Raw genomic sequence first — 11,608 nt, forward strand, 5'->3', positions numbered from 1 at the left:
ACCTAATTGACTCAAACAAGGTTCAGAATGTCCACTGACTACCCTTCTATATTGCACACCCTTTAGATTGTCCATTTTCATCTCACAAGATTTGACATACATTTTTCCAAAAGTAAAATTTCAATAGCTCCTTGGTCATGTGACCCAGTGACTTCAATCAAGGTTCAGAATGTCCACTGACTATGCCTTCATATCGCACACTCTGTTTGTCTACTTTCATCTCAGGCTATTCGACTTAAATCTGTAAGCTTTGCAGGCCTTCATTTTACATGGGTGTTAAAAACAATGTTTTGAAGTTAACAAATGTTCCAGCCTCGCAATAACTATCTTTCACATGGACACTGAAAAGATCCACAAATGACTGTATGTGGTATGGATCAAGGACAGGAGAGGTGTTCGAACAGAGGTGCTTAAATGAAGGCGCACAGGTAGGCCTCATGAAAACAATGTTTCATATGCACTTTTTAATTACAGTAATAGGCAGTGATTTGTCAGTCAGAGTGAGCTTGACAACGTGAAAGAATCCTTTTCATAGCATCACTTTCATATACTGTACAATAAGACAAATCCTTCTACGTTGAGTATTAGAACGCAGTTTACAGAACCTGATAATGACTTGATATTTGAGTGCCTTCACAATAAGCCACCTGCAGACAACTTACAAAATGCAATAGTGCATTTGAGGGTTCGTTTTTCTGATGAAAATAGTTATTTGATGCATGGCCTACTATTTCTAACTGGAAAAAATACATTCCTGTGTCTTTTGTGAGTAAAATCATTTTTCCAAAATTGATTTAGATACATTTTTGTGAAGAGTTGTGATATGGGTCATTTAATAGTAAAATCATTTCTATATTGCTTCCCCAGTATCTGCATGAACCATCAGGCCAAGTGTTTTTGGTTGACCCTGCTGGACAGAAAGAGAAGGAGGAATTGGATCAAGCTGCATTCAAATTCAGGTTTTAGTTATTCCATTGTACTGGATCTAATACATATTAACATTTTACATACATAAATGTAATCATTTTTTGTGACATACTGTGAACCACAGGGGTTCTCTGTAAAGAGAGAGTAATCCAAAAGGCACAGACACACCCCTTGACTTTAAATTGGCACCTTTGACCTGTAGGTATTCTCTCCTGATTGGCTCTGTGGTGCACAGTCTGGCAGTCTGACTAAAGTGCCAGGGGTATGAGGAGAGACATCCTCCTTTGGATTTATGGGAACAAATATTTCATAACACTTTGGATCCTATTCTTGGACAGTTAGAAGACTGTTAGAAGATCAATGCAAAAAATAAATAAATGACTAATTACTGTCCATGAGTAACAACCTTGTGGGTGTTTGGGCCAATAAAGTGCCAACTCAATTCTACCACCGACTAGTCTCTCATGCCTCTATGAATGGGGACACAGGGCAATAGTTTTTAATCTAAACCAGACCTTTTTTTACTGGCGTACACTAACCCCTAATTGGGGCTCTTTTCTTGACACACAGTAGCTTTTTACCAGATAAGAAGATCAAAAAGTAGATTGTTGTAAAGGTGTATTACGTCCTGTGATGGCCCCATTGTCATATCCATTCTGGATTCTGAGTGGTAAAATCATAGCTGAAAAATGCCTCTATGTATGTGTATACATTTTCCGTCAAGACAGAACTGCCAAAGGGGGTGGAGTTGCAATCTACTTCAGAAACAGCCTGCAGAGTTCTTTCATGCAATCCAGGTCTGTGCCCAAACAGTTCGAGCTTCTACTTTTAAAAATCCACCTTTCCAGAAATACAGTGCCTTGCGAAAGTATTCGGCCCCCTTGAACTTTGCGACCTTTTGCCACATTTCAGGCTTCAAACATAAAGATATAAAACTGTATTTTTTTGTGAAGAATCAACAACAAGTGGGACACAATCATGAAGTGGAACGACATTTATTGGATATTTCAAACTTTTTTAACAAATCAAAAACTGAAAAATTGGGCGTGTAAAATTATTCAGCCCCCTTAAGTTAATACTTTGTAGCGCCACCTTTTGCTGCGATTACAGCTGTAAGTCGCTTGGGGTATGTCTCTATCAGTTTTGCACATCGAGAGACTGACATTTTTTCCCATTCCTCCTTGCAAAACAGCTCGAGCTCAGTGAGGTTGGATGGAGAGCATTTGTGAACAGCAGTTTTCAGTTCTTTCCACAGATTCTCGATTGGATTCAGGTCTGGACTTTGACTTGGCCATTCTAACAGCTGGGTATGTTTATTTTTGAACCATTCCATTATAGATTTCGCTTTATGTTTTGGATCATTGTCTTGTTGGAAGACAAATCTCCGTCCCAGTCTCAGGTCTTTTGCAGACTCCATCAGGTTTTCTTCCAGAATGGTCCTGTATTTGGCTCCATCCATCTTCCCATCAATTTTAACCATCTTCCCTGTCCCTGCTGAAGAAAAGCAGGCCCAAACCATGATGCTGCCACCACCATGTCTGACAGTGGGGATGGTGTGTTCAGGGTGATGAGCTGTGTTGCTTTTACGCCAAACATAACGTTTAGCATTGTTGCCAAAAAGTTCAATTTTGGTTTCATCTGACCAGAGCACCTTCTTCCACATGTTTGGTGCGTCTCCCAGGTGGCTTGTGGAAAACTTTAAACAACACTTTTTATGGATATCTTTAAGAAATGGCTTTCTTCTTGCCACTCTTCCATAAAGGCCAGATTTGTGCAATATACGACTGATTGTTGTCCTATGGACAGAGTCTCCCACCTCAGCTGTAGATATCTGCAGTTCATCCAGAATGATCATGGGCCTCTTGGCTGCATCTCTGATCAGTCTTCTCCTTGTATGAGCTGAAAGTTTAGAGGGACGGCCAGGTCTTGGTAGATTTGCAGTGGTCTGATACTCCTTCCATTTCAATATTATCACTTGCACAGTGCTCCTTGGGATGTTTAAAGCTTGGGAAATCTTTTTGTATCCAAATCCGGCTTTAAACTTCTTCACAACAGTATCTCGGACCTGCCTGGTGTGTTCCTTGTTCTTCATGATGCTCTCTGCGCTTTTAACGGACCTCTGAAAACTATCACAGTGCAGGTGCATTTATACGGAGACTTGATTACACACAGGTGGATTGTATTTATCATCATTAGTCATTTAGGTCAACATTGGATCATTCAGAGATCCTCACTGAACTTCTGGGGAGAGTTTGCTGCACTGAAAGTAAAGGGGCTGAATAATTTTGCACGCCCAATTTTTCAGTTTTTGATTTGTTAAAAAAGTTTGAAATATCCAATAAATGTCGTTCCACTTCATGATTGTGTCCCACTTGTTGTTGATTCTTCACAAAAAAATACAGTTTTATATCTTTATGTTTGAAGCCTGAAATGTGGCAAAAGGTCGCAAAGTTCAAGGGGGCCAAATACTTTCGCAAGACACTGTAAGTCTCTCACTGTTGCCGCTAGTTACAGACCCCCCTCAGCCCTCAGCTGCGCCCTGGACACTATATGTGAATTAATTTCTCCCCATTTATCTTCAGAGTTTGTACTGTTAGGTGACCTAAAACTGGGATATGCTTAACACCCCGGCCGTCTTACAATCTAAGATAGATGCCCTCAATCTCTCCCAAATTATCATGGAACCTACCGGGTACAACCTCAAATCCGTAAACTTGGGCACCCTCATAGATATCATCCTGACCAACCTGCCCTCTAAATGCACCTCTCCTGTCTTCAACCAGGATCTCAGCTATCACTTCCTCATGGCCTGCGTCCGTAATGGGTCAAACGACCACCACTCATCACAGTCAATCGCTCCCTAAAAAACACTTCAGCGAGCAGGCTTTTCTAATCGACCTGGCCCGGATATCCTGGAAAGTTATTGACCTAATTCCGTCAGTAGAGGATGCCTGGTTATTCTTTAAAATTGCTTTCCTCACCATCATAAATAAGCATTCCACATTCAAAAATGTAGAACCAGGAACAGATATAGCCCTTGGTTCACTCCAGACCTGAATGCCCTTGACCAGCACAAAAACATCCTGTGGCGTATTGCATTACCATCGAATAGCCCCCGCAATATGCGACTTTTAAGGGAAGTAAGGAACCAATATACACAGGAAGTTAGGAAAGCAAAAGGCTAGCTTTTTCAAACAGAAATTTGCATCCTGTAGCACAAACTCCAAAAAGTTCTGGGACACTGTAAAGTCCATGGAGAATAAGAGCACTTCCTTCCAGCTGCACACTGCACTGATGCTAGGAAACACTGTCACCACCGATAAATCTACAATTACGAAGAATTTCAATAAGCATTTTTCTAGCCTGTTCAACCTCTCTTTCGTATCGTCTGAGATCCCCAAAAATTGGAAAGCTGCCACAGTCATCCCCCTCTACAAACTGGGAGACACTCTAGACCCAAACTGTTACAGAACTATATCTATCCTACCCTGCCTTTCTAAGGTCTTCGAAAGCAAACTTAACACACAGATCACAGACCATTTAGAATCCCATCGTACCTTCTCCGCTATGCAATCTGGTTTCCGAGCTGGTCATGGGTGCACGTCAGCCACGCTCAAGGTCCTAAACGATATCATAATCGCCATCGACAAAAGACAATACTGTGCAGCCGTATTCATCGACCTGGCCAAGGCTTTCGACTCTGTCAATCACCGCATTCTTATCAGTAGACTCAACATCCTTGGTTTCTCAAATGACTGCCTCGCCTGGTTCACCAACTACTTCTCAGATAGAGTTTAGTGTGTCAAATCGGAGGGCCTGTTGTCCGAACCTCTGGCAGTCTCTATGGGGGTGCCACAGGGTTCAATTCTTGGGCCGACTCTTTTCTCTGTATACATCAGTGATGTCGCTCTTGCGGCTGGTGATTCTCTGATCTACCTCTACGCAGACAACACCATTCTGTATACTTCTGGTCCTTCTTTGGACACTGTGTTAACTAACCTCCAGACGAGCTTCAATGCTATACAACTCTCATTCCGTGGTCTCCAACTGCTCTTATATGCAAGTAAAACTAAATGCATGCTCTTCAACCGATCGCTGCTCGCACCTGCCCGCCCGCCTAGCATCACTACTCTGGACGGTTCTGACTTAGAATATGTGGACAACTACAAATACCTAGGTGTCTGGTTAGAATGTAAACTCTCCTTCCAGACTCATATTAAGCATCTCCAATCCAAAATTAAATCTAGAATTGGCTTCCTATTTCGCAACAAAGCATCCTTCACTAATGCTGCCAAACATACCCTCGTAAAACTGACTATCCTACCGATCCTTGACTTACAAAATAGCCTCCAACACTCTACTCAGCAAATTGGATGCTGTCTATCACAGTGCCATCCATTTCTTCACCAAAGCCCCATATACTACCCACCATTGCGACCTGTATGCTCTCGTTGGCTTGCCCTCGCTTCATATTCATCGCCAAACCCACTGGCTCCAGGTCATCAATACGTCCTTGCTAGGTAAAGCCCCGCCTTATCTCAGCTCACTGGTCACCACAGCAACACCCACCCGTAGTACACGCTCCAGCAGGTATATTTCACTGGTCACCCCTAAAGCCAATTCCTCTTTGGCCGTCTTTCCTTCCAGTTCTCTGCTGCCAATGACTGGAACGAATTGCAAAAATCACTGAAGCTGGAGACTCATATCTCCCTCACTATCTTTAAGCATCAGCTTTCAGAGCAGCTTACAGATGTACAGCACCTGTACATAGCCCATCTCTAAACAGCCAATCCAACTACCTCATCCCCATATTATTTATTTAATTTATATTTGTTGTTGTTTTTTGCTCCTTTGCACCCCAGTATCTCTACTTGCACATTAATCTTCTGCACATCTGTCACTCCAGTGTTTATTTGTGAAATTGTAATTATTTCGCCACTACGGCCTATTTATTGCCTTACCTCCCTAATCTTACTTCATTTGCACACACTTTATATAGACTTTTCTGTTGTGTTATTGACTGTACATTTGTTTATTCCATGTGTAACTCTGTGTTGTTTTTTTGTCACAATGCTTTGCTTTATCTTGGCCAGGTCGCAGTTGTAAATGAGAACTTGTTCTCAACTGGCCTACCTGGTTAAATAAAGGTGTTCTCAACTGGCCTACCTGGTTAAATAAAGGTGTTCTCAACTGGCCTACCTGGTTAAATAAAGGTGTTCTCAACTGGCCTACCTGGTTAAATAAAGGTGTTCTCAACTAGCCTACCTGGTTAAATAAAGGTGAAATAAAAAATACATTAAAAAATATATATACTGTATGTGGGAATGTCTTGTCTGTCCTACATGTAGTGTTGGTACATAGAATATTCCTCAACTGCATATATCATAAATTGCTATTGCAAATAGAAGTATTATGTTCATCAACTGACATTTTCAGATATTATTTTGACAAACACACTTTGGGGCTTATAAATCATTCTCTATTGTCATAGATTTGGTGGGCACTGTCATCTGTGATCTTTGTGATATGACTTTCTTTAAGCACGCACTGATGAAACAGTCACTTAATATTTTTTTCTTAAAGTCTACAAACGCTCTATATTTATTCACTCTGTGATAGGGTTGAATCCTATACGCTACTTTTATTATTGTCCTGTAAATGTGCCTATAATTGAGGGTGTGTGTAGAATGGAGCATAAAGGAAATTACCTCTACTACTAAATTACTACTAGATTATAGTGATAAGGAAAACAGCATACAAATTTGGCCTGTGTATTCATTTGCCTATAACTAATCAGAATTTCATTATGTCAGTGGACATACTGAACCTTGATTGAAGTCACTAGGTCACATGACCAAGGGGCTATTGAAATTTTACATTTAGAAAAATTCATGTAAAACGTGTGAGATTAAAATGGACAAACTATAGGGTGTGCTATATAGAAGGGTTGTCAGTGGACATTCTGAACCTTGTGTGAGTCCAGTAGGTCATATGACCAATGAGCGATTGAAATTCAAAAATGTAAATAAATAAATTAAAATAGTGTGAGATGTAAATCGACAAAAGAAAATGTGTGCAATGTGTGTCTATGCCATCGGGTTAGCTAGAACCATACTCGCCGATGCCGACCCCGTATCGAATCCCAACACGGCTGCTGTATTTAGCCTTGAATTGTTTGTAATGCTTTCTTTTCCTTACACTGACAATCTGAGTAGAAAAGTATCGGCCTTCTTCCGACAATCCTCGTTCCTCTCAGCCTGTACATCTGTCATCATCATCCATAACTTTTTATTATGAAAACCTGTCTCTTTGTCAAACCGCTCACCCTCTTCAGGATTCCAATATATAGAAGGGTAGCCTAAATGTGTTAAGCCTGAACACCACAGGAGTTCAATCTTGTTTATTTAAAATGAGAGAAATGTCCTAATTTATAAATGTAATATCAAGTTCACGTCGAAAACGTAATGTTGACGAAATTGTTTTGATTGTAAAATCAAGAAAGTAATTGAAGACAGAATTGGAGGAAGACGTAAGAATGACAAATATACCCTAATTGTTTTATATCAGTGCACAAGGCACACAAGCAGGAAAATTAAAAAGTTTATACAATGGAGCATTCAAAGACTTTAATTGATCAAAATGTAATTTGAGAATTCAGCTAAGGGCTTTTGTGCCCTTAGTGATTTAAGGGGAGGATGCTTTAGACACCAGAGGGACAAACAATTGAACACAAATAATTACAATTATATATAATTAACTGAAAATGGAGAGCGCCTGATCGCTGGCTCCATCAGAATGCCTAGCCTGTAAGCAGAGGAGCATAGGTGTCGGGCACGGACAGAGGCCCAACTGGGCACAGATGTGGAGATCATGAACAGAGGCCCAGCCGGGCACAGGTGTCAGGCACGGGTATCGAGGGCATGGACAGAGGCCCAGCCGGGCACAGGTGTGGAGAGCATGAACAGAGGTCCAGCCGGGCACAGGTGTGGAGAGCATGAACAGATGTCCAGCCGGGCACAGGTGTGGAAATCATAAACAGAGGCCCAGCAGGGCACAGGTGTCAAGGTCACAGACAGAGAACCAGCTGGTGGTGGAGTAGTCCGTACAGGAGCAGAGAACTGATGCGTTTAGAGGTGTGGAATGGATGCTGGGACTCCTACAAAGTCATCTGATTGGCAGCATGTTTTTTTGCATCACTCTTCATCAATGCCACCAAATACCCAGCATACTACAGAGCATTTTCAACAACCTACTTGAAGGTCTGCTTCCTCTAAAGGCTGAACTGCATCTCATGTTGATCCAACAAGTGTGCCTTGTTGCTGGGTTGCCAACTCTGAGCAGTACGGCCCTCCTGGACAAATTTGTCCAGAGATACTGTATAGCCCTGGTGTACTTTCTTTTAGAACTATGTCTGTTGAATTGGAAAGCATCCTTACTGTCAAAAATCAAATCAAATCCAATTGTATTAATAATACATAATTACAGAATACAGTGCAGTGTAAAAAGTGCAATGAAATGCTTACTTGCAAGCTACCTCTCAACATAGCCCTTGTCATACAGCATGTCTTGGGGGTATGATATTTGTGCGTCTAACTTTCTCATAGTCCTGGTAGCATCCACATCCACATTAATGTAGAAGTGTTTAGAAACATATTCTATTCTTATTTACAATAAGTGACTCTAAAATGACACAATACATTATTTACCAGTCATTTCTATTGGGCACAAAATAATCTGAAACACAACCAAAACAAAGAGCAACTGTTTGTAGAGTCACAAGCTTTATGTAATCATTGCGTGCTAGGAATATGGGACTAAATGCTAAACTTTTGACTACTTTAATACACATAAGTTAATTTATCCCAATACTTTTGGTTCCACTTAAATGGGAGGACTATGTACAAAAAGTACGTATGGATGAAAATACCCTCAAATTAAAGCTGACTTTGTATCATTGCAAATCCAAAGTGCTGGAGTACAGAGCCGAAACAACAAAACATTTCACTATCTCAATCCGTTAGATGGGGTATTTGGCTGTTTTGACTGCCAGAGCCAAATCACACTTTAAAAAGAACATTTATGGTCCATGGACTAAGAAGTAATGTTAGCCCAAACAGGAACAGGGGACTGACGAGCACAAGTGTGGAGGACAGAGGCCCAGGTGGTGGAGTAGCCCGTACAGGAGTGGAGGACAGGGGACTGACTGATGCAGCTGTGGACTGGATGCTGGTAGAGGGAGTGGGAGTAGGACGAAAGGTGCCAACAAGAGGCAGGGCTGTCTCCACCACTGGAACTGTCAGGCCCTGAAATTCCACAAGCTCCACAAAGCCCTCATCATCCTCCCCTTGGACATCAGGATCACCTGTCTCTAGTTCCTCAATGGCAGCCTTGAGATCCTGCAGCACCAAACCAGTCTGATCGAGGAGGTACTCCAAACCTATCAGCTCCCCTAAAGAAACATAAACAACATAAATATATGAGAATTACACCGGACTGAGAATAGAATAATTCTATAATAACATTTCACAAAGAGAAATGTGTTGCTGTTTGTATTAAATATAAAAGCTGCATTAGATTGTCAATTACATTTAAATGTTATTGCCATTACCAGTGTATTTGTGTGGAACAGTGTTAAGGAACCATATGTTCCAACTGATGACCTTCCTACTGCACAGAATGTGGGCAATACAGCTTAACCTGCCAGAGCTTCCTGGGCATCCAGAGCAGCAGAGGACAGGAAAATTACCTCTCCATCTCTACTGAGCTGCAGATGGTGGTGGAGGGTGGACCCACCACATTTTGTCAACCCTGGCAAAGTCCATCTCTGGAATCCCATTCCCCGACCACCTGAACAATGCTCACTTATGGTCCACATCAGGCAAAATGTGTTGCATCCCTTGGGAGGGCATAGGTCTCTCCCTGAAATCAAAAGACAATAACATCCCCACAAGATAAATCATGTATTGATGATAAATTCCCCAAAGAACAGGTCATCATATCACATGAGACATACTGTGTAGGTCTAGTATATCATTTAAAATGCTAGTCATCACAATAAATACTTCAAATACAGGCTGGAAGGGCTAAAAAGTAGAACTATTAATTTAATTAGATCAATAGATTAAACACCATCAAAAGACGATCCTTTGTTTTACTTATCTATTATCTCCATACACATCATTAATGAAAATAATAACTCCAGATTAGTATGTAAATAGTTGGGTTAACACTATTTTGACGGCCAGAGTCATCATACGTTAATCATACGCTAGCTAACGTTACATCGATAACCTGTCAGTCAAAACACCAGTTTACTGCGCGTTAGATAGCGTTACTGTAGCTACACTGTAAATCTTGTTAACCGAATCGTGCTAACATATTACTGATTTCGATCGATAATTAATGAAAACAGCGGACAACAACAAAAATTGTAGCTAGCGTCACTTCAGAAAAGAAAGATAATTCGAGAACAAAATTACCTGAGGAAATATATTTTTCCATGGTCCTCTTCTAGCGTTTAAAGGTCCCGCCATGACTTCAGAAAAGAGAGAAAACACGCTGGCGTGTTTGGCAAGTGCTATTCTTGGTTGCAGACTTCGATATGATGTCGCAAACAGAAATGTCCTCGACTCGCAGTTGTCAGGGGGCTCCAAGGTATTTGTTTTAAATTTAATTAGACCAGTCAGTTTAAGAACAAATTCGTATTACAATGACAGCCTGGCTTGCCCACCAGCCTGGCTTGCCCACAAGCCCACCAGCCTCAAGCCCACCAGCCTGGCTTGCTCATCCTCATCAGCCTGGCAAATTGCCACATTTTGAATATATTTAGTGAGAGAGTCCAGAGCTACTAACCCATGTACAATAAATCAAATAGATCATAATCCCAAAAAGTTAAATTAATTTGGGCTGGTGAAACAACCTCTTGTGTAATCAAAATGTCCGTGCTATCCGGAATCCTTGGAACATCCCGAACCCCCACTGAAGTTAAAATGGTTAAGGTTAGATAGGGGTTAGGGATGTCCCAACGATATGGAGCGAGATAGCTGCCAAAAGGTTGAACGTACGTATCATTAGGATTGTAAGAAAACCCATGCATGAAACATTAAACGTAAACGTTAAATTAGATCTGTTACTACTATGAATTAACATTTACACGTAAATTTTTTTACTTTACGTCTCCCTTTACTCGTTTGCAGATATTTTGTTATGCGTACTTTTGTCAGTAATAAGGCATTTGCAAAGGACATTGCCTGAACGTAGCTAGTCGAAGTCAGCTAGTCAATCAAGCAACTGTAGCCCAGATGGAAGAGTTGCTTTGCAGCTTCCGGTTTCATTTACAAAATAAAAGTCCAGAGCTTGTTTTAGAACTGCACTCAATAACGATGTTATATACGTTTTTTAAAAACATTTTTTATTTCAACTTTATTTAACCATGTAGGCCAGTTGAAAACAAGTTCTCATTTACAACTGCGACCTGGCCAAGATAAAACAAAGCAGTGTGACAAAAACAAGACAGAGTTACACAAACGTACAGTCAACCCAATAGAAACATATGTACAGTGTGTGCAAATGTAGAAGAGTTAGGAGGTAAGGCAATAAACAGGCCATAGAGGTGAAATAATTACAATTTAGTGCAGCACAGGCTTGGGCCTTCAGCAAATGACTTGTATGAGAATGATAA

General features: G+C 40.9%; 1 long non-coding RNA gene across 1 annotated transcript; it reads right to left on the minus strand.

Moving 5' to 3' along the window:
* Positions 1 to 8,861: 8,861 nt before the first annotated feature.
* On the minus strand, positions 8,862 to 11,226 carry LOC109868965 (uncharacterized). The gene is made up of 3 exons (XR_002251968.2): positions 10,407 to 11,226; positions 9,674 to 9,846; positions 8,862 to 9,376 (listed from the first exon to the last, which is right to left on the minus strand). It is a non-coding gene; the product is annotated as an uncharacterized LOC109868965 (long non-coding RNA).
* Positions 11,227 to 11,608: the final 382 nt, after the last annotated feature.

Source organism: Oncorhynchus kisutch, linkage group LG24 (genome assembly GCF_002021735.2).
Source record: "Oncorhynchus kisutch isolate 150728-3 linkage group LG24, Okis_V2, whole genome shotgun sequence".
Lineage (NCBI taxonomy): Eukaryota > Metazoa > Chordata > Actinopteri > Salmoniformes > Salmonidae > Oncorhynchus > Oncorhynchus kisutch.